This window comes from Caretta caretta, chromosome 2 (genome assembly GCF_965140235.1).
Source record: "Caretta caretta isolate rCarCar2 chromosome 2, rCarCar1.hap1, whole genome shotgun sequence".
Lineage (NCBI taxonomy): Eukaryota > Metazoa > Chordata > Testudines > Cheloniidae > Caretta > Caretta caretta.
In genome coordinates this window covers 227,357,384-227,378,435 of record NC_134207.1, presented here as the reverse complement: position 1 = coordinate 227,378,435, position 21,052 = coordinate 227,357,384, and the positions used below count along the sequence as shown (strand labels likewise).

General features: G+C 46.7%; 1 long non-coding RNA gene across 3 annotated transcripts in view; it reads left to right on the top strand.

The window, feature by feature from the left end:
• LOC125631407 (uncharacterized) overlaps window positions 1-21,052 on the top strand; it is a 159,255-nt gene that overhangs the window by 131,043 nt on the left and 7,160 nt on the right. The window contains exons 5-6 of one of the 3 annotated variants that reach the window (XR_007354943.2): window positions 15,477-15,700; window positions 16,601-16,684. This is a non-coding gene — a long non-coding RNA (uncharacterized LOC125631407). Of the gene's footprint in view, window positions 1-15,476; window positions 16,685-21,052 lie in introns of all 3 variants that reach the window. The other 2 variants (XR_007354942.2, XR_007354941.2) reach the window with 2 other exon arrangements.

The window sequence follows — 21,052 nt, the reverse complement described above, 5'->3', positions numbered from 1 at the left end:
AAGTAGCCAGTATCGAAAATGCTTTCCTTCTGCTAACTGCAGTGCATAAAATTCAGATATGATGAATAATGCATTTTTGTTAATTAAAAAAATTGTCTGACCCCTCCCCCCCGAGAGATCAGCTATTTCTCATATGTAGGATTGTTTTGACTTGCTACAGTTTATGGCTTTTAAGCTAGAGGAGCCTGAAAAGTCAAAAGTCTTGGATGTGAACTTTTTTGGCCAGTTTGTAACTTCTTACAACTTGAAAGCTCATAGATTTACTTAAATATGAAAAGATTTACTCAGATTAAGTGCTGAAAGGTATTAGTAGATACACTGTGTGTCATTTAAAAAACAGAGGCTTTAAGTGCTAAATAGGACCCAGCCTTAACTTTGAGTCCACAATGGCTCTAGTGTAGTAATCTAGAAGGTGAATTATACAGCAATATAGCTGGGCAGAGAAAGGTATTCCCTTTCACAGAAGAATGCAATATTTTGAAATTTACTTTTGTTCAATTCGTTCATTGTAGCAAAACCCAAGATTTGAAATTCTTCCTGAAAGGGAATGGAGCCCCAGCTCCATGGCAGTCTGTCTGGGACCCCAGGGCTTCTAGGGTTCATGGCTCCAAGTTGGAGGCAGTCAGCCAGGCAGGATGCCAAGGAGCTCGGTGGGAAAGCTGGCAGAAAACTTGATTGACAGGGTTCTGAAGGACCTCTGCCTGGCTGCTTGAGTAACTTAGTCAAAATCAAACTGTCTCCACAAATCTGTTAGATTTCAACAAATGGGTTAATTCTGAAAACACATTTCATTAGAATTTTTCCAACCACCTCTATACATTAGGTTTTTATATTTATACAGAAGATATGCTGGGGCACAGGAGAGTTATTGATACTACCACTGCTGCATGCTGGTATGTCCAAGGCAAAATGATTAATACTGACTGGAAATATTTCAATTTAATTCTAGACACTCAGTTAAATTCTTTGATCAATTTACTGTACTTATATTCCCACACCAGGTGACTTTTTTTTGTCTGGCAGTGTAATCAGAGGCAACTTACGTTTAATTCAATTTCTAATAATGTACTGGAAACAAGAGGTAATATGGATCTGACAGCAGCTCTGTAGTTGAAATCATATTTGGCACCCAATCTATGTATACTTTTGAAAGCCCTGCAGGACTGATCATCATCATCTCAGGGACAATGAGAATTACTTTAAGATCATTGATTCAAATTAATCCTCATTTGTGAAGAATTGCAGTGCTAGATCTTTGATTTAGGTATTGCCTGCAATCACTACAGGGTTCTACCTTGCATCTTCACTGCTCTTTTGCAATTTCTTGCTATTGTATGTAGTTTCTTATCACATAATGAAGTGTATCTCTGCATTGTACAGAACCATCATAGTGCACACTGCAGTTTTGGCTGTTGAGCAAATGAACCTTTCACTAGCACATAGAATTTTGTAACCACAGAGTCCACCAGTTAGGACTCATAACTAATAGTCACAACAGCAATTAATAGAAGTACTGAATATTCTGGGGGCTTTCCTGCCTCATTGTCCCCTCTTATCCTCTCTTCTATGACAGTACTGGCTCTGCATCAAATAGCTCCTTCTCTATTTCAGTTTTCCTTGTGGACACTTTCATTTTTACTTGCAATAAATATGATGAAAAAATCTAAGATATTGTGGGGCCAGGAAAGCAGGGCAAAAGGTTTCTAAAAATGAAGCGGAGGTACAACCAAACATTGTACTCTGGCCATGCTGCTTGACAGATTTATTTTAGATGGAACTCCGTTTCAGAGGAGCGGGAGGTCACATGTGACTGCTGAATCAGTTTACCAGATTGTAAAATTGTATAGCTTAGGGCTTGTCTGCATGGTATGAATTCTAGTGTGCACCACTAAGTCCTGGTCTATACTACAAAGTTTGGTCAATGTAAGCTGCCTTGCATTGACCTAGTTGTAAATGTGTCTACACTTAAATTTGTCTCCCATCGATGTAATCTCCCATTATGCCAACATAGTAACACCACCTTCCCATCTGACGTTGAACCATTGTCAATGTATTGAGGTTGATGCAGCATGAAAGTAGACACTGCGTTACTTATGTTGACCCTAACAGTCCTCCAGCAGCTGTCTCACAATGCCTGACACTCACTGCTCTGGTCACAATTCTGAATTCTGTTGTCCAGGGATCATGGAGACTGGAAGCCCCCCTTTTAAAACTGAATTTTTGAATGTCTTTTCATGATTGTCCAGCTTGGCAAGAACACCTAGCATCTCTCCACTGTTATGTGCAATTTCCCAGCTGACCATGCCAGCTACACGTTCCAGATGCACTCTGGAGTAGACAGGAGATATTGGATCTCCAGGACCTGTGGGGAGAAGAGGCTGTGCAAGCACAGCTATGGACCAGCTGTAGAAGAAAAACATGGACATCTACAAGCAGATTTCATGGGGGATGCAGGAGAATGGGCGCAACACGGATCAGCAGAAGTGCTGCGTGAAAGAGAAGGAACTGCAGCAGGCGTATCAGAAGGCCAGGGAGGCCAGTACCAAGCTGCAGATCTGCCACTTTTCCAAAGAGCTGCATGCCATGGTTGGTGGAGACCCCACCGGGATATCTCAGAGGAACCCAAGTCACAGGTCCCTGGTATGAACAGCAAGGACAAGGAGGAGGTGGAGGAAGAGAATGGGGGACATCCAGTTGGGGAATCCAGCTATGCTGCAATCCAGTCAGTCATGGCAGCTGAGCATGGGTGAGCCTGATGCAGGTGAAGGAACCTTGAGTAAGCCCTGGTCTACACTAGGACTTTAGGTCGAATTTAGCAGCGTTAAATCGATGTAAACCTGCACCCGTCCACACGATGAAGCCCTTTATTTCGACTTAAAGGGCTCTTAAAATCGATTTCCTTACTCCACCCCTGACAAGTGGATTAGCGCTTAAATCGGCCTTGCCGGCTCAAATTTGGGGTACTGTGGACACAATTGGATGGTATTGGCCTCCGGGAGCTATCCCAGAGTGCTTCATTGTGACTGCTCTGGACAGCACTCTAAACTCAGATGCACTGGCCAGGTAGACAGGAAAAGAACCGCGAACTTTTGAATCTCATTTCCTGTTTGGCCAGCGTGGCAAGCTGCAGGTAACCATGCAGAGCTCATCAGCACAGGTGACCATGATGGAGTCCCAGAATCGCAAAAGAGTTCCAGCATGGACCGAACGGGAGGTACGGGATCTGATCGCTGTTTGGGGAGAGGAATCCGTGCTATCAGAACTCCGTTCCAGTTTTCGAAATGCCAAAACCTTTGTGAAAATCTCCCAGGGCATGAAGGACAGAGGCCATAACAGGGACCCGAAGCAGTGCCGCGTGAAACTTAAGGAGCTGAGGCAAGCCTACCAGAAAACCAGAAAGGCGAACGGCCGCTCCGGGTCAGAGCCCCAAACATGCCGCTTCTATGATGAGCTGCATGCCATTTTAGGGGGTTCAGCCACCACTACCCCAGCCATGTTGTTTGACTCCTTCAATGGAGATGGAGGCAATACGGAAGCAGGTTTTGGGGACGAAGATGATGATGATGATGATGAGGTTGTAGATAGCTCACAGCAAGCAAGCGGAGAAACCGGTTTTCCTGACAGCCAGGAACTGTTTCTCACCCTGGACCTGGAGCCAGTACCCCCCGAACCCACCCAAGGCTGCCTCCTGGACCCAGCAGGCGGAGAAGGGACCTCTGGTGAGTGTACCTTTTAAAATACTATACATGGTTTAAAAGCAAGCATGTGAAAGGATTACTTTGCCCTGGCATTCGCGGTTCTCCTAGATGTACTCCTAAAGCCTTTGCAAAAGGTTTCTGGGGAGGGCAGCCTTATTGCGTCCTTCATGGTAGCACACTTTACCACTCCAGGCCAGTAACACGTACTCGGGAATCATTGTAGAACAAAGCATTGCAGTGTATGTTTGCTGGCATTCAAACAACATCCGTTCTTTATCTCTCTGTGTTATCCTCAGGAGAGTGAGATATAATTCATGGTCACCTGGTTGAAATAGAGTGCTTTTCTTCAGGGGACACTCAGAGGAGCCCATTCCTGCTGGGCTGTTTGCCTGTGGCTAAACAGAAATGTTCCCCGCTGTTAGCCACAGAGAGGGGGGAAGGTTGAGGGGGTAGCCATGCGGTGGGGGGAGGCAAAATGCGACCTTGTAACGAAAGCACATGTGCTATGTATGTAATGTTAACAGCAAGGTTTACCCTGAAAGAGTGTAGCCACTGTTTTATAAAATGTGTCTTTTTAAATACCGCTGTCCCTTTTTTTTTCTCCACCAGCTGCATGTGTTTCAATGATCACAGGATCTTCTCCTTCCCAGAGGCTAGTGAAGCTTAGAAAGAAAAAAAATGCACTCGCGATGAAATGTTCTCCGAGCTCATGCTGTCCTCCCACACTGACAGAGCACAGACGAATGCGTGGAGGCAAATAAAGTCAGAGTGCAGAAAAGCACAAAATGACCGGGAGGAGAGGTGGCGGGCTGAAGAGAGTAAGTGGCGGGCTGAAGACAGGGCTGAAGCTCAAATGTGGCGACAGCATGATGAGAGGAGGCAGGATTCAATGCTGAGGCTGCTGCAGGACCAAACCAGTATGCTCCAGTGTATGGCTGAGCTGCAGCAAAGGCAGCTGGAGCACAGACTGCCACTGCTGCCCCTGTGTAACCAACTGCCCTCCTCCCCAAGTTCCATAGCCTCCACACCCAGACGCCCAAGAACGTGGTGGTGGGGCCTCCGGCCAACCAGCCACTCCACCACAGAGGATTGCCCAAAAAAAAAGAAGACTGTCATTCAATAAATTTTAAAGTTGTAAACTTTTAAAGTGCTGTGCTTAAAGTGCTGTGTGGCATTTTCCTTCCCTCCTCCACCACCCCTCCTGGGCTACCTTGGTAGTCATCCCCCTATTTGTGTGATGAATGAATAAAGAATGCATGAATGTGAAGCAACAATGACTTTATTGCCTCTGCAAGCGGTGATTGAAGGGAGGAGGGGCGGGTGGTTAGCTTACAGGGAAGTAGAGTGAACCAAGGGGTGGGGGGTTTCATCAAGGAGAAACAAACAGAACTTTCACACCGTAGCCTGGCCAGTCATGAAACTGGTTTTCAAAGCTTCTCTGATGCGTACCGTGCCCTCCTGTGCTCTTCTAACCGCCCTGGTATCTGGCTGCGCGTAACCAGCAGCCAGGCGATTTGCCTCAACCTCCCACCCCACCATAAACGTCTCCCCCTTACTCTCACAGATATTGTGGAGCACACAGCAAGCAGTAATAACAGTGGGAATATTGGTTTTGCTGAGGTCTAAGCGAGTCAGTAAACTGCGCCAGCGCGCCTTTAAACGTCCAAATGCACATTCTACCACCATTCTGCACTTGCTCAGCCTGTAGTTGAACAGCTCCTGACCACTGTCCAGGCTGCCTGTGTACGGCTTCATGAGCCATGGCATTAAGGGGTAGGCTGGGTCCCCAAGGATACATATAGGCATTTCAACATCCCCAACAGTTATTTTCTGGTCTGGGAATAAAGTCCCTTCCTGCAGCTTTTGAAACAGACCAGAGTTCCTGAAGATGCGAGCATCATGTACCTTTCCCGGCCATCCCACGTTGATGTTGGTGAAACGTCCCTTGTGATCCACCAGAGCTTGCAGCACTATCGAAAAGTACCCCTTGCGGTTTATGTACTCGGCGGCTTGGTGCTCTGGTGCCAAGATAGGGATATGGGTTCCGTCTATGGGCCCACTACAGTTAGGGAATCCCATTGCAGCAAAGCCATCCACTATGACCTGCACATTTCCCAGGGTCACTAACCTTGATATCAGCAGATCTTTGATTGCGTGGGCTACTTGCATCACAGCAGCCCCCACAGTAGATTTGCCCACTCCAAATTGATTCCCAGCTGACCGGTAGCTGTCTGGCGTTGCAAGCTTCCACAGGGCTATCGCCACTCGCTTCTCAACTGTGAGGGCTGCTCTCATCTTGGTATTCATGCGCCTCAGGGTAGGGGAAAGCAAGTCACAAAGTTCCATGAAAGTGCCCTTACGCATGCGAAAGTTTCGCAGACACTGGGAATCGTCCCAGACCTGCAACACTATGCGGTCCCACCAGTCTGTGCTTGTTTCCCGAGCCCAGAATCGGCGTTCCAGAGCATGAACCTGCCCCATTAGCACCATGATGCATGCATTGGCAGGGCCCATGCTTTCAGAGAAATCTGTGTCCATGTCCTGATCACTCACGTGACCGCGCTGACGTCGCCTCCTCGCCCGGTATCGCTTTGCCAGGTTCTGGTGCTGCATATACTGCTGGATAATGCGTGTGGTGTTTAATGTGCTCCTAATTGCCAAAGTGAGCTGAGCGGCCTCCATGCTTGCCTTGGTATGGCGTCCGCACAGAAAAAAGGCGCGGAACGATTGTCTGCCGTTGCTCTGATGGAGGGAGGGGCGACTGACGACACGGCTTACAGGGTTGGCTTCAGGGAGCTAAAATCAACAAAGGGGGTGTCTTTACATCAAGGAGTATTTCAGGCAGGACTTCACGGAGGGTTCCAATAAGAAATGGTGCACCTAAGTTATTGTCCTTATTGGAACAAGGAGGTTAGCCTGGCCTCTGATTGATACATGGCTAGATTTACCTCACTGCACCTTCTCTGTGAGTGACTGCAGTGTGACCTAGAGGAATGAGTCCCCTAGACAGGGGAGGAGGCAAATGAGTACAAAACAAATCTGGTCTATTTCTTGTTTTGACCCACTCCATCTATCTTTTACATCTTTGGCTGGCAGCAGACGGTGCAGAAGGACTGCATGCCATCCACATCTCATGGCTGCTCGGCAGAAGATGGTACAGTACGACTGCTAGCCATCCTCATCTCTTGCCTGCCTGGCAGAAGATGGTACAATACGACTGCTAGCAATCCTCATCTCTTGCCTGCCCGGCAGAAGATGGTACAGTACGACTGCTAGCAATCCGTATCGCCTGCCTGCTCACCATAAGACTGTTCAATAGGACTGACTGCAGGACTAAAGAGAAAGACCTGGTCAAGTCACTCCAAATTTAGTCCCTGCGCCCATGTCTGTCCAGGCGCTCCCAGCCAACGTGGCCAGGAGCATGATGATGACGGCTACCAGTCGTACTGTACCGTCTGCTGCCACAAGGCAAGGGGTTGCTGCTACTGTGTAGCAATGCCGTACCGCGTCTGCCAGCACCCAGGAGACATAGGGTGACGGTTACCTGAGTGGGCTCCATGCTTGCCCTGGTATGGCGTCTGCACAGGTAACTCAGGAAAAAAGGCACGAAATGATTGTCTGCCCTTGCTTTCACGGAGGGAGGGAGGGAACGGGGGCCTGACGATATGTACCCAGAACCACCCGCGACAATGTTTTAGCCCCATCAGGCATTGGGATCTCAACCCAGAATTCCAATGGGCAGCAGAGACTGCGGGAACTGTGGGATAGCCACCCACAGTGCAACGCTCCGGAAGTCGACTCTAGCCTCGGTACTGTGGAAGCACTCCACCGAGTTAATGCACTTAATGCACTTAGAGCATTTTCTGTGGGGACACACACACTCGAATATTAAAAACCAATTTCTAAAAAACCGACTTCTATAAATTCGACCTTATTCCGTAGTGTAGACATACCCTAAGTGTGCAAATGTATTTCCCATTACAGTGATGGTGACCCTGTCATAAATATAAAGGGAAGGGTAAACCCCTTTGAAATCCCTCCTGGCCAGGGGAAAGCTCCTCTCACCTGTAAAGGGTTAAGAAGCTAAAGGTAACCTCGCTGGCACCTGACCAAAATGACCAATGAGGAGACAAGATACTTTCAAAAGCTGGGAGGAGGGAGAGAAACAAAGGGTCTGTGTCTGTCTGTATGCTGCTTCTTGCCAGGGACAGAACAGGAATGGAGTCTTAGAACTTTTAGTAAGTAATCTAGCTAGGTATGTGTTAGATTATGATTTCTTTAAATGGCTGAGAAAAGCATTGTGCTGAATAGAATAACTATTTCTGTCTGTGTATCTTTTTTGTAACTTAAGGTTTTGCCTAGAGGGGTTCTCTATGTTTTGGAATCTAATTACCCTGTAAGATATCTACCATCCTGATTTTACAGGGGGGATTTCTTATTTCTATTTACTTCTATTTTTTATTAAAAGTCTTCTTGTAAAAAACTGAATGCTTTTTCATTGTTCTCAGATCCAAGGGTTTGGGTCTGTGGTCACCTATGCAAATTGGTGAGGCTTTTTATCCAACATTTCCCAGGAGAGGGGGGGTGCAAGTGTTGGGAGGATTGTTCATTGTTCTTAAGATCCAAGGGTCTGGGTCTGTAGTCACCTAGACAAATTGGTGAGGCTTTTTACCAAACCTTGTCCAGGAAGTGGGGTGCAAGGTTTTGGGAAGTATTTTGGGGGGAAAGATGCGTCCAAACAGCTCTTCCCCAGTAACCAGTATTAGTTTGGTGGTGGTAGCGGCCATTCCAAGGATAACGGGTGTAATATTTTGTACCTTGGGGAAGTTTTGACCTAAGCTGGTAAAGATAAGCTTAGGAGGTTTTTCATGCAGGTCCCCACATCTGTACCCTAGAGTTCAGAGTGGGGAGGAACCTTGACATGGTGGCACAGTGGTGGGATTAACCTGAAATCATTTTGAGATCCAGTTGAGATTTTTTGAACTAGAAATACAGATTTTAAAAAGGAAATTTTTTTTTTCCTTTGAAAAGGAGTCCAGAAAGCAGTTGAAACTGAAAGCTGAAACTGTGGCCAAGCAGAGACAAAAGGGGATTATCTTGTGAATTGCAGGTTTTCTTTGCCTGGAGGCAGGGTACTTAACTCCTGCAGGGAAATTCACAGTCTTCCAACCCAGAGGTTTTTTTTTCTTTTCTTCCTAAAAGTAAATAGGGGGTGTGTTCTACCCATTTGCTTTTTCTTTGGGCTGGGTAAGCAGGTTTCCAAGTAGTTGGAGGTTTTTTGCTTTAATTTGGGCCCAGAGCAGAGACAAAGGAATTGTTTTTTTCTGTAGGCTGACAGTCACTATCAGAGAATAGGTATTCTATTCCAGCACAGCAAAATTTTACAGCCACGTTTTGTTTGTTTATTTCTAAACCTCGGGTGTAAAGTTAGTTAAAAACAGAGAGGTTAGAATGACCAAATCCTCAGCTCGACTACAGCTGGAATTAGCCAAATTTCAGGCTGAGGAAAAACAAAGGGAACATGAAAGACAGATAGAACTCATGCGGCTGAAAATGGAAGCAAGGGACAAAGAAATGGAAGCAAGGGCCAAAGAACTGGAGGAGAAGGAAAAAGAGAGGAAGCATGTGGAGGAGGTGCAGAAGATAAAGGCCCAGCAGAATATACCAACAAACCCTAGCAATCCTTCTTCAGGTACCACTTCCCATCCCAGAAAGTTCCCCACCTACAAGGCAGGTGATGATACTGAGGCCTTCTTAGAGAACTTCGAAAGGGCCTGCCTTGGGTACAACATCTCTACTGACCAATACATGGTAGAGCTGAGGCCGCAGCTCAGTGGACCCTTAGCTGAGGTGGCAGCTGAAATGCCTAAAGAACACATGAACAAGTATGAACTGTTTAAATCCAAGGCGAGAGTCAGAATGGGGATAACACCCGAGCAGTCTCGTCGGAGGTTCAGAGCCCTAAGGTGGAAACCAGACATGTCATTTACCTGACATGCCTACCACATTGTGAAACATTGGGATGCCTGGATATCAGGAGCAAGTGTTGAATCTCCAGTAAATTTGCCCTTCCTAATGCAAATGGAACAATTCTTAGAGGGTGTTCCTGAGGAAATAGAAAGATACATCCTAGATGGGAAGTCCAAAACTGTAATCGAGGCAGGAGAGATTGGAGCCAGATGGGTGGAGGTGGCAGAGAAGAAGAAAACTGGTCGCAGTTGGAGCGGAGACCAGAAGGGACCACCCCAGACCACACCCTATTACCGGGGGCCGCCCAAAGCCCCACCTACCTCCCAAAGAGCCCTCCAGACCCCTTATCGTCCCACCACCCCGTTCTCCAGCAGCCCTCCTCGCCCCAGTGACCCGTCAGCTGGACGATGTTTTAAATGTAACGAGCTGGGGCATGTAAAGGCCAACTGCCCCAAGAACCCCAACAGATTACAGTTCATTGCACCGGAATCACACCAGAGGTCCACAGGCCCAGATACCTCCCAGATACCCTTGGAGCGGAGGGAAACTGTGAGTGTGGGCGGGAAGAAGGTCACCGCGTGGAGGGACACCGGAGCACAAGTGTCAGCTATCCATGCTTCCTTAGTGGACCCCAATTTAATCAACCCAGAGATCCAAGTGACGATTCAACCCTTCAAGTCCAACTCTTTCAATTTGCCTACAGCCAAGTTGCCTGTCCAGTACAAGGGCTGGTCAGGAATGTGGACTTTTGCAGTCTATGATGATTATCCCATCCCCATGCTGTTGGGGGAAGACTTGGCCAATCATGTGAAGCAGGCCAAGAGGGTGGGAATGGTCACCCGCAGCCAGGCTAAACAAGCCGTGAGGCCTAGCTCTGTTCCGGAAACTTCTATCAGGACCCAGTCAGAGGTGATGGACCCGGACCCCAGGCCAATGTCTGCAACAGCAGTAGTGGATCCAGTCCCAGAGACCCAGACAGAACCAGTCCTAGAACCGGAACCAGCCGAACAACCAACACCAGACCCCGTGTCAGCACTGAATCCAGTACTTGCAACCTCAACACCAGAGGGCCCCACCGAACCTGAACTGGCAGCAGCCGATAACCCTACACGAGAGGCTCAGCCGGAGCCTGAATCCCAACATAGTGTACCAGCGGAGAGCGGTTCACAGTCAACAGAAACAGCTCCATCCCCTATATCGCTTCCAGAGGGACCAAGCCTAGGTCCACAATCCCATGAGGAACTGATGTCCCCAGCATCAAGGGAACAGTTCCAGACCGAACAGGAAGCAGATGAAAGCCTCCAGAGAGCTTGGACGGCGGCACGGAGCAACCCACCGCCTCTCAGCTCTTCTAATCGATCCAGGTTTGTTGTAGAAAGAGGACTTTTATACAAGGAAACTCTTTCTGGTGGACACCAGGAAGACTGGCATCCTCAGAGACAGTTGGTAGTTCCAACTAAATACCGGGCCAAGCTCTTGAGCTTAGCCCATGATCACCCTAGTGGCCATGCTGGGGTGAACAGGACCAAAGACCGTTTGGGTGGGTCATTCCACTGGGAGGGAATGGGCAAGGATGTTTCTACCTATGTCCAGTCTTGTGAGGTGTGCCAAAGAGTGGGAAAACCCCAAGACCAGGTCAAAGCCCCTCTCCAGCCACTCCCCATCATTGAAGTTCCATTTCAGCGAGTAGCTGTGGATATTCTGGGTCCTTTTCCGAAAAAGACACCCAGAGGAAAGCAGTACATACTGACTTTCATGGATTTTGCCACCCGATGGCCGGAAGCAGTAGCTCTAAGCAACACTAGGGCTAAAAGTGTGTGCCAGGCACTAGCAGACATTTTTGCCAGGGTAGGTTGGCCCTCCGACATCCTCACCGATGCAGGGACTAATTTCCTGGCAGGAACTATGAAAAACCTTTGGGAAGCTCATGGGGTAAATCACTTGGTTGCCACTCCTTACCATCATCAAACAAATGGCATGGTGGAGAAGTTTAATGGAACTTTGGGGGCCATGATACGTAAATTCGTAAATGAGCACTCCAATGATTGGGACCTAGTGTTGCAGCAGTTGCTCTTTGCCTACAGAGCTGTACCACATCCCAGTTTAGGGTTTTCCCCATTTGAACTTGTATATGGCCGTGAGGTTAAGGGGCCATTGCAGTTGGTGAAGCAGCAATGGGAGGGATTTACACCTTCTCCAGGAACTAACATTCTGGACTTTGTAACCAACCTACAAAACACCCTCCGAACCTCTTTAGCCCTTGCTAGAGAAAACTTACAGGATGCTCAAAAAGAGCAAAAAGCCTGGTATGATAAACATGCCAGAGAGCGTTCCTTCAAAGTAGGAGACCAGGTCATGGTCTTAAAGGCGCTCCAGGCCCATAAAATGGAAGCATCGTGGGAAGGGCCATTCATGGTCCAGGAGCGCCTGGGAGCTGTTAATTATCTCATAGCATTCCCCACCTCCAACCGAAAGCCTAAGGTGTACCATATTAATTCTCTAAAGCCCTTTTATTCCAGAGAATTAAAGGTTTGTCAGTTTACAGCCCAGGGAGGAGACGACGCTGAGTGGCCTGAAGGTGTTTACTACGAAGGGAAATGTGCTGGTGGTGTGGAAGAGGTGAACCTCTCCATGACCCTTGGGCGTATGCAGCGACAGCAGATCCAGGAGCTGTGCACTAGCTACGCGCCAACGTTCTCAGCCACCCCAGGACTGACTGAACGGGCATACCACTCCATTGACACAGGTAATGCTCACCCAATTAGGGTCCAACCTTACCGGGTGTCTCCTCAAGCTAAAACTGCTATAGAACGGGAGATCCAGGATATGTTACAGATGGGGGTAATCCGCCCCTCTGAAAGTGCATGGGCATCTCCAGTGGTTCTAGTTCCCAAACCAGATGGGGAAATACATTTTTGCGTGGACTACCGTAAGCTAAATGCTGTAACTCGCCCAGACAACTATCCAATGCCACGCACAGATGAACTATTAGAGAAACTGGGACGGGCCCAGTTCATCTCTACCTTGGACTTAACCAAGGGGTACTGGCAGGTACCGCTAGATGAATCTGCCAAGGAAAGGTCAGCCTTCATCACACATCTCGGGCTGTATGAATTTAATGTACTCCCTTTTGGGCTGCGAAATGCACCCGCCACTTTCCAAAGACTTGTAGATGGTCTCCTAGCGGGATTAGGAGAATATGCAGTCGCCTACCTTGACGATGTGGCCATATTTTCGGATTCCTGGGCAGACCACCTGGAACATCTACAAAAAGTCCTTGAGCGCATAAGGGAGGCAGGACTAACTGTTAAGGCTAAGAAGTGTCAAATAGGCCTAAACAGAGTGACTTACCTTGGACACCAGGTGGGTCAAGGAACTATCAGCCCCCTACAGGCCAAAGTGGATGCTATCCAAAAGTGGCCTGTCCCAAAGTCAAAGAAACAGGTTCAATCCTTCTTAGGCTTGGCCGGTTATTACAGACGATTTGTACCGCACTACAGCCAAATCGCTGCCCCATTAACAGACCTAACCAAAAAGAAACAGCCAAATGCTGTTCAGTGGACCGAAAAGTGTCAGAAGGCCTTTAACAAGCTTAAAGCGACACTCATGTCTGACCCTGTACTAAGGGCCCCAGACTTTGACAAACCGTTCCTAGTAACCACGGATGCGTCCGAACGTGGTGTGGGAGCAGTTTTAATGCTGAAAGGACCTGATCAAGAATTCCACCCTGTAGTGTTTCTCAGCAAAAAACTGTCTGAGAGGGAAAGCAACTGGTCAGTCACTGAAAAAGAATGTTACGCCATTGTCTACGCTCTGGAAAAGCTACGCCCATATGTTTGGGGACGGCGTTTCCACCTGCAAACCGACCATGCTGCACTGAAGTGGCTTCACACCGTCAAGGAAACTAACAAAAAACTTCTTCGGTGGAGTTTAGCTCTCCAAGATTTTGATTTCGACATCCAACACATCTCAGGAGCTTCTAACAAAGTGGCTGATGCACTCTCCCGTGAAAGTTTCCCAGAATCAACTGGTTAAAATCGTCCTTGAGATGTGGAAAATATTGTTAGTCTTTATGTACTTGGTAGTATATTTAGAGATGCATGTGTCTTATTAACTCTGTTTTTCCTAGAGCTCCAGGAAGAAATCCCAGCCAGTGTTCCACCCTAGCTGAGATTTGGGGGGCGTGTCATAAATATAAAGGGAAGGGTAAACCCCTTTGAAATCCCTCCTGGCCAGGGGAAAGCTCCTCTCACCTGTAAAGGGTTAAGAAGCTAAAGGTAACCTCGCTGGCACCTGACCAAAATGACCAATGAGGAGACAAGATACTTTCAAAAGCTGGGAGGAGGGAGAGAAACAAAGGGTCTGTGTCTGTCTGTATGCTGCTTCTTGCCAGGGACAGAACAGGAATGGAGTCTTAGAACTTTTAGTAAGTAATCTAGCTAGGTATGTGTTAGATTATGATTTCTTTAAATGGCTGAGAAAAGCATTGTGCTGAATAGAATAACTATTTCTGTCTGTGTATCTTTTTTGTAACTTAAGGTTTTGCCTAGAGGGGTTCTCTATGTTTTGGAATCTAATTACCCTGTAAGATATCTACCATCCTGATTTTACAGGGGGGATTTCTTTATTTCTATTTACTTCTATTTTTTATTAAAAGTCTTCTTGTAAAAAACTGAATGCTTTTTCATTGTTCTCAGATCCAAGGGTTTGGGTCTGTGGTCACCTATGCAAATTGGTGAGGCTTTTTATCCAACATTTCCCAGGAGAGGGGGGGTGCAAGTGTTGGGAGGATTGTTCATTGTTCTTAAGATCCAAGGGTCTGGGTCTGTAGTCACCTAGACAAATTGGTGAGGCTTTTTACCAAACCTTGTCCAGGAAGTGGGGTGCAAGGTTTTGGGAAGTATTTTGAGGGGAAAGACGCGTCCAAACAGCTCTTCCCCAGTAACCAGTATTAGTTTGGTGGTGGTAGCGGCCATTCCAAGGATAACGGGTGTAATATTTTGTACCTTGGGGAAGTTTTGACCTAAGCTGGTAAAGATAAGCTTAGGAGGTTTTTCATGCAGGTCCCCACATCTGTACCCTAGAGTTCAGAGTGGGGAGGAACCTTGACAGCCCCCAACACAGCTATCGATTTTTCATTAATTTACTCATACTAGAAGAAGTAGCAGTAAAATAAAGAAAGCTAGAGTTGTCTGCTTCTCATTCCCCGACAGAGTTAGGCAGGGGCAGGGGAAGTGGGGAAGGAGCAGTTTGTTTATGTATGCAGGTATGTCCTTGAATCCTCCTGAGAGATCTCAAAGAAGCTTTCATGGAGGTACTCTGCAATGGTCTCCCAAAGATTTCTATGGATGGCAGCCTTATTTCTTCCCCCAGAAGGACCCTTCCCACTCCAGTGAGTGATAACTTTGGCAGGGTTGCAGTAAATGGGTTAGCAGCATTCAGGCCCGGCAGCTTAGGGATGCCAGTAGCAGCTGTGCTCTCTATGCCTTTGTTACCTTCAGGAATGAGATATCAGTTAAAATCACCACTGCCTGTGTGAAACGGTGCAAGTATGCAGTACTGTTGCCCTAGACTCTTAGTTTCATGCAAGTGGGCAATTCCCTGCTCATATCCCTGATGCCTGGCAGGCTGTACTTACCATGGCTGGAGCTGTGAGTGGTGCCATGCACAAGCACTCTGACGCAGAAGTGTCAATAATCATGTCGTGTTTAATACTTTAGGGGAGCAAAGAAGGGAGTTCTGAATCTTAACTTTCACTTCCTGTTGTGACTATACTGACAATGGTACCTCTGTATGTTTTATCTGTAGCTGCTGCCATTACAGCTTTGAGGGGTTCTCTCTCCACAACTGCGGAACACCAGAGTCAGAAAAGGAGGAGAAAGAAGCAGACTTGGGTTAACATGTTCAGAGAGATCCTGTGAGCCAGTGCTGCATCAGACCACAAACAGAGAGCCTGGAGGATGAATACTGTAGACTATATGTAGAAGGAAAGTGCAGACAGAAGAAAGGCCTAGGACTCCCAGCTGCAAAAGGTAAGGAAGATGCACCAAGACATAATGGAGCTTCTCCATAAGCAAACACAGGTGTTGCAGGCTCTTGTGGATCTACAGATTCAACAATCCCATACTTGCCTCCCTTTGCAGTCCATAGAGAAGTCCATTTTAGCATCTTCCTACACTCCCTGAACATTCCATGTGGCACCAGGGGCCACATCACTACGCCTACCACTTCACCTAGGGGGACATTAAGGACAAACACAACTTCATGTACAGTGACTTGTGACAGCCACAGCTGATATATGTGCAGCTAAAATGGACATGAATTCCCCTTCTTTAAACTCTGTTCCATAATTTATTAAGGTTTTAATGTATTTGCTTTTAACTTACACAGAATTTGTTGAAGTGTTACTCAATACAACTCTATTGTTTGGAAAATAATTAATTTTTATTAGTTCCTCTCACAGGGTGGATTAGGCCCAGAGGCTCCCTGATGGAGGCCTCAGTGTCCTGCCACACCTCTTCCCAGAGAGGAGCAGAAGAGAAGTCCTCCAAGCAGCCTAGAGTGGCTGCAGGAGAAACAGTCAATCAGAGGGGCTGCTGGATCAGTCAGTCAGGAGCCAGGAAGGCCATATAAAAAGGAGCAGCAGAGACAGAGTCAGTCAGTTGCTGCCTGGAGCTGAAAGAGAGAGGATCATGTTCCTGGATTGCTAAAAGAACAGCAGGACCATGGACAGCTCAGTGCGGGTAGGGACCAGGGGAGTAATGAAAGAGCTGCTGGCCGGCTGCTGTGACTGGGTAAAGACTGAGTCCAGGGAGGGCTGCAGGAAGACAGTGTCTCCAGGGAGGAAGCCCTAGAGGTACATTCCCATACCAGGGCTGGGAGAAGATAAAGACTGTATGCCTTGGAAGGGGTTTGTTCTTTTCCACCTACAGATGGTGTGTTTGTCTCAGCTGGAGGGCCGAGTCACTGAAGACCCACTGAAGAAACCATAGACCAATGTGGGGTGCTATTGAGAGGTGGGTGCCACCCCATTCCACAAACTGAGTGACTGCAGGCACATGCACTAGACTGCGGGGTGCTTGTGAGAAGTGAGTGCTGAACTTGTTACAGTTCCCAATATATGCTGCAGAATGGCTGGCAGTATTGAAGGCACCCACGTAACTTGTGATTATGCACTTTGACATAACTTGTTGGATCAGTGACAAACACAATGTAATAATCATAAATGTACAGCAAGCACCACAAAATTAGTAGGTGCATTATCATTGTTACATTTATAGATGTGTGTTAGAATATAGATATGCAGGCCTGCCTGTAAAGGCCTATACTTTAAGAATTTAGGTGTATTTTTATCACTTAGCTAGTTATAGAGGTATAAAATAAAGAATCAAAATCACAAGTCTGCCTGTGTATGGGCCTTCTCTCACTAGGATAGTCTGAGACCTTGTTCTGAGGCTAAGGCCTTTGGCTAAGCAGCAGGGGCAGCCATAAGCTGGGAAGCGAATGGTCACATCCTCACATTCCAAACCAGTCACATTGAAATAAGGTGGTATTGGGCTGTTAGGAATACAATCCTGTCCTGATAGTGCCTATCACCACCAGAGAAAGATGGTTAAAGAAAACTTAGTTTGATAACATCCTGTTTGGCAAGAAATCACTTATCAATGGTTGTGCTCATTTCTGTATTGTTTTATCTTTGTGGCCCCCACTTTTCTATTGTTAATTTGTCTGGTTCTCTAATTGTTTCTGTCTGCTGTAGAATCAATTTTGCTAGGTGTAAGTTAATTAGGGTAGTGGGATATAATTGTTTAGAGAATTGTTACAATGTTAGATTGGTTAGATAGATTTCAGTAAAATGATTGGTTAAGGGATAGCTGAGAATATTACTATATAAACTGGGGTCAACCAGGAAGTAGGTAGGGAGATTGAAATCACACTTGCTGGAAATTAACCCCAATAAACATTGCATTGTCTACACTTCAGACTTCTGGTCTTTTGCTGCTTTTGTGGCAAGAACCAGGGAAGTAGGAGGGTGGCCGGAAAGCCCTCTAACAATGTGCACCAAGCACTACACCATTCCTAACGGGCCACCAAACTGCGGGGCCAGATAGACACAACACATTGCTGTGGCTTGCTGTTAAAGTGCTCATTCAAAGCCTCCCTGAGCTGTATAGTGCCGCATTGTGCTCTTCTGATAACCCTTGAGTCTGGCTGCTCAAACTCACCAGACAGCCGCTGCCCTCCACACAGCAGCAACTTTCCCTTCTCTTCACAGATATTATGCAGGATGCAGCAGACAGCTATAACCATTGGGCTATTTTTCTTAATGAGATCCAATCTTGTGAGTAAATAATGCTAGTGCCCTTGCAATCTACCAAAAGCTCATTCAACTGTCATTCTGCACCTACTGAGCTGGTAGTTGACTATCTCCTTGGTGCTGCTGAAGTGGCCAGTTTACAGCTTCATAAGCAACAAGTAGGCTAGGTCCCCCAGGATCACTGTTGGTATTTCAACATTGCCAAAGGAAATCTGCCCATCAGGAAAGAAAGTCCCTACTTGTAGTGTTCTGAACAGTCCTGTGTTCTTAAATATACAAGTGTCCTGCACCTTCCCTGACCGGCCAACACTGCTATAAGTGAAGCATCCTCTATGATCTACCAGTACTTGCATAGCCATAGAAAAATAGTTATGTTAACGTACTCTGTGGCAAGGTGGTCTGGTGCCAAAAAGGGATATATGTGATATCTGTTGTTCCACTTAAGTTCAGAAACCCCATTGCTGCAAATAAATCCATTATATCCTGCATGTTGCCAAGAGTCTCCTGTGTAGCAGGAGATGACTAATGACCCCACACATTTGCATAACAATGGCCCTTACTGTGGATTTTCCAACTGCAAAATGATTTCCTGCTGATCTGTAGCAATCTGGTGTTGCAAGTTTCCACAGTGTGATCGCCACTCACTTCTCCACTATGAGTGCAGTTCTCATTCTTATGTCCACTATGCTGGAGGGCTGTGGTGAATTCGGCACAGAGATCCAGGAACGTGGCCTTGTGCATCTGAAAGTTTGGCAGCCACTGCTTATCATCCCAAACCTGCATATGATGTGATCCGACCAGTCAGTGATTGTTTCTTAAGCCCAGAAGCAGTGCTCCACCTTTTGCAACTACTCTATGAATGCCACCAACATCCTTGAATTGGTTCTTGCTATGTCCCACAGCAATCTGCCCTCCAGAAAATTGTCATGTTCCCTGTGGCTCTTCTTGCATCTCTGCAAATATCGGATGATTGTGAGTCCTGTGCTTGAAATGCTCAAGGCAATAGTGCAGAGCTGTGTAGACTCCATGCCCTGTCAGCGATGGTAGACGGGACAAATTCTGCACAGGTTTGTGGGATTTTAAAAATAGGTGAAAAAATTATGGGCATGAGATGGCATTATGGAGTGGAGAAAGTTACATGATGGGGAATTTGACCCTGCCATCCCAGTCACCCCGCATAACTTGTTTCTGCCCCATCATGCATTGCCAAAACTTCACAAAAGACAGTGCATGCAGTATGGTGGACAGTTGCACACTGGGATACCTAGCCACGGTGCACTTCATTGTGCATCAAAACAAGCACTGAGTATGCAGGGAGCCAAGCATGAACACAGACAAGTGATATACTAACTGCAGGAGCCTTATGCTGATGAAACTTATGTTGGCAAAAGTTTGTAGTGTAGATGTGCCATAACCATGCTTGTGGACCCCGCTGGCACACACTAAAAGTTCCTTAATGTGCATTGACATAGTACGGTTTGAAATGGAACTACATAAATGCATACTAGAGAACTTTTAGTGTGCAGCAGGGGATCCGCGCAGACAGCTAGTGCATGACATACTAGTGCATACTAGAATTTATACCCCAGCTAATGCACCGTGTAGACAAGCTGTAATACAGCCTGGCCAGAAGGCAGCAGGAGAGTGATATAGGAGAGATATGTAAGTCCCAGGATGAGGAGAAGCCTTATTCCCTGTAGAGGGAAGAAAGGTTTCTATCGATTTAATTAAAAGCACCTGAAGCCAATTAGAGCACCTGAAGCTAGTCACCTGATAAAACCCCCCTGCTTCAATTAGCCAGGGGAAGGAGTTGAAGTAGAGGAGAGTTTGGAGAAGTGCCATGGCTGGCTAGAAGAGCAAGACCCTAGGTAAAGAGACACATGGCTTGTGCAGAGAGAGAGGGCAGGAAGCCCCACAAGCTGAAGATCAGGAGAGGGAAGTAGCTCAGGGGAAGGAAGCACTAGTTCAAGTGGTTTACCACTATCCCTAGGGCTCCTGGGACCTGAAGTAGAGGGCGGGCCCAAGTCCCTTCCTCTCCACTACCCTTCTCTGGGTTACTAGTGGGACAGTAGATACCCTAGTTCAGGGGCAGGAAACTGCGCCATATTTGGGGTCGGGAAGGAATTTTCAGACATAGGTCAGGGGTTTGTTACAGGAGTGGGTGGATGAGAATCTGTGGCCTGCGTTGTGCAAGAGGTCAGTCTAGATGATCATAATGGTCCCTTCTGACCTTAAAGTCTATGATTCTATCAGCATAAACTTAGTATAATGGAGTGGGATTGTTTTGAGGAACTCTGAAGGATTTATCTTGGTGGTTGTCTGCCAGGATGAAGTTGTTGCCCATTTTACTGTTTGGACGGGGGAAGGGATGACCAAACATATGAATCTTGCACTGGATCATAAAAGTGGAAAGAATTGCATTCATCCTGATCTCTTGTATCCAGGAATCAAAGCCTAGGACCCCATAGTGAGACTGCTCTGTTTCCTAGATTTGTGAGCTTCTGGGGCCCACACTGGGGCCCATCAGCCACAGCTGTGGCAGTCGGTTATGCAGAGATAGGCGGTCACCAAGATCACTTTGTGCCAGATAAATTAGGTACTCTGAGGATCATGACACTGCAGGTGAATGATTTACAATTTTGCCTCCAATGTTTGTTTGCAAAATGCTAGTGAGCAGATACTGAAATTCTTGAATTGTTGTTCTTCAGAATTGTTCATGAATCTCTTCTTTCAGTTTGAATAGCACACGTACCATATTGTGGTTGTCTGATATTCAGACTTAGAAATGTGTTATGTTGGCTAGTTACAGAAATCAAGAGATACTGTGCTAGAAAAACTGGAGTGCTCTAATGTTTGTGGGAAAGTGAACACAAAAGGCAAGCACAACTGATGTTAGTATTTATTTGAACTCAAAATTTTCATAGTAATATTCCTCTATTGTATGGTTAGCCCAATATAATTTAAATAGAAATTGGAATTGGGTGAGGAGAACATGCAGAGCATCGGTGCTATTTTCTCTCACCTATTCTTTATCTTTCATCAGTTGGCTGCAGCATAATGGGCAGTT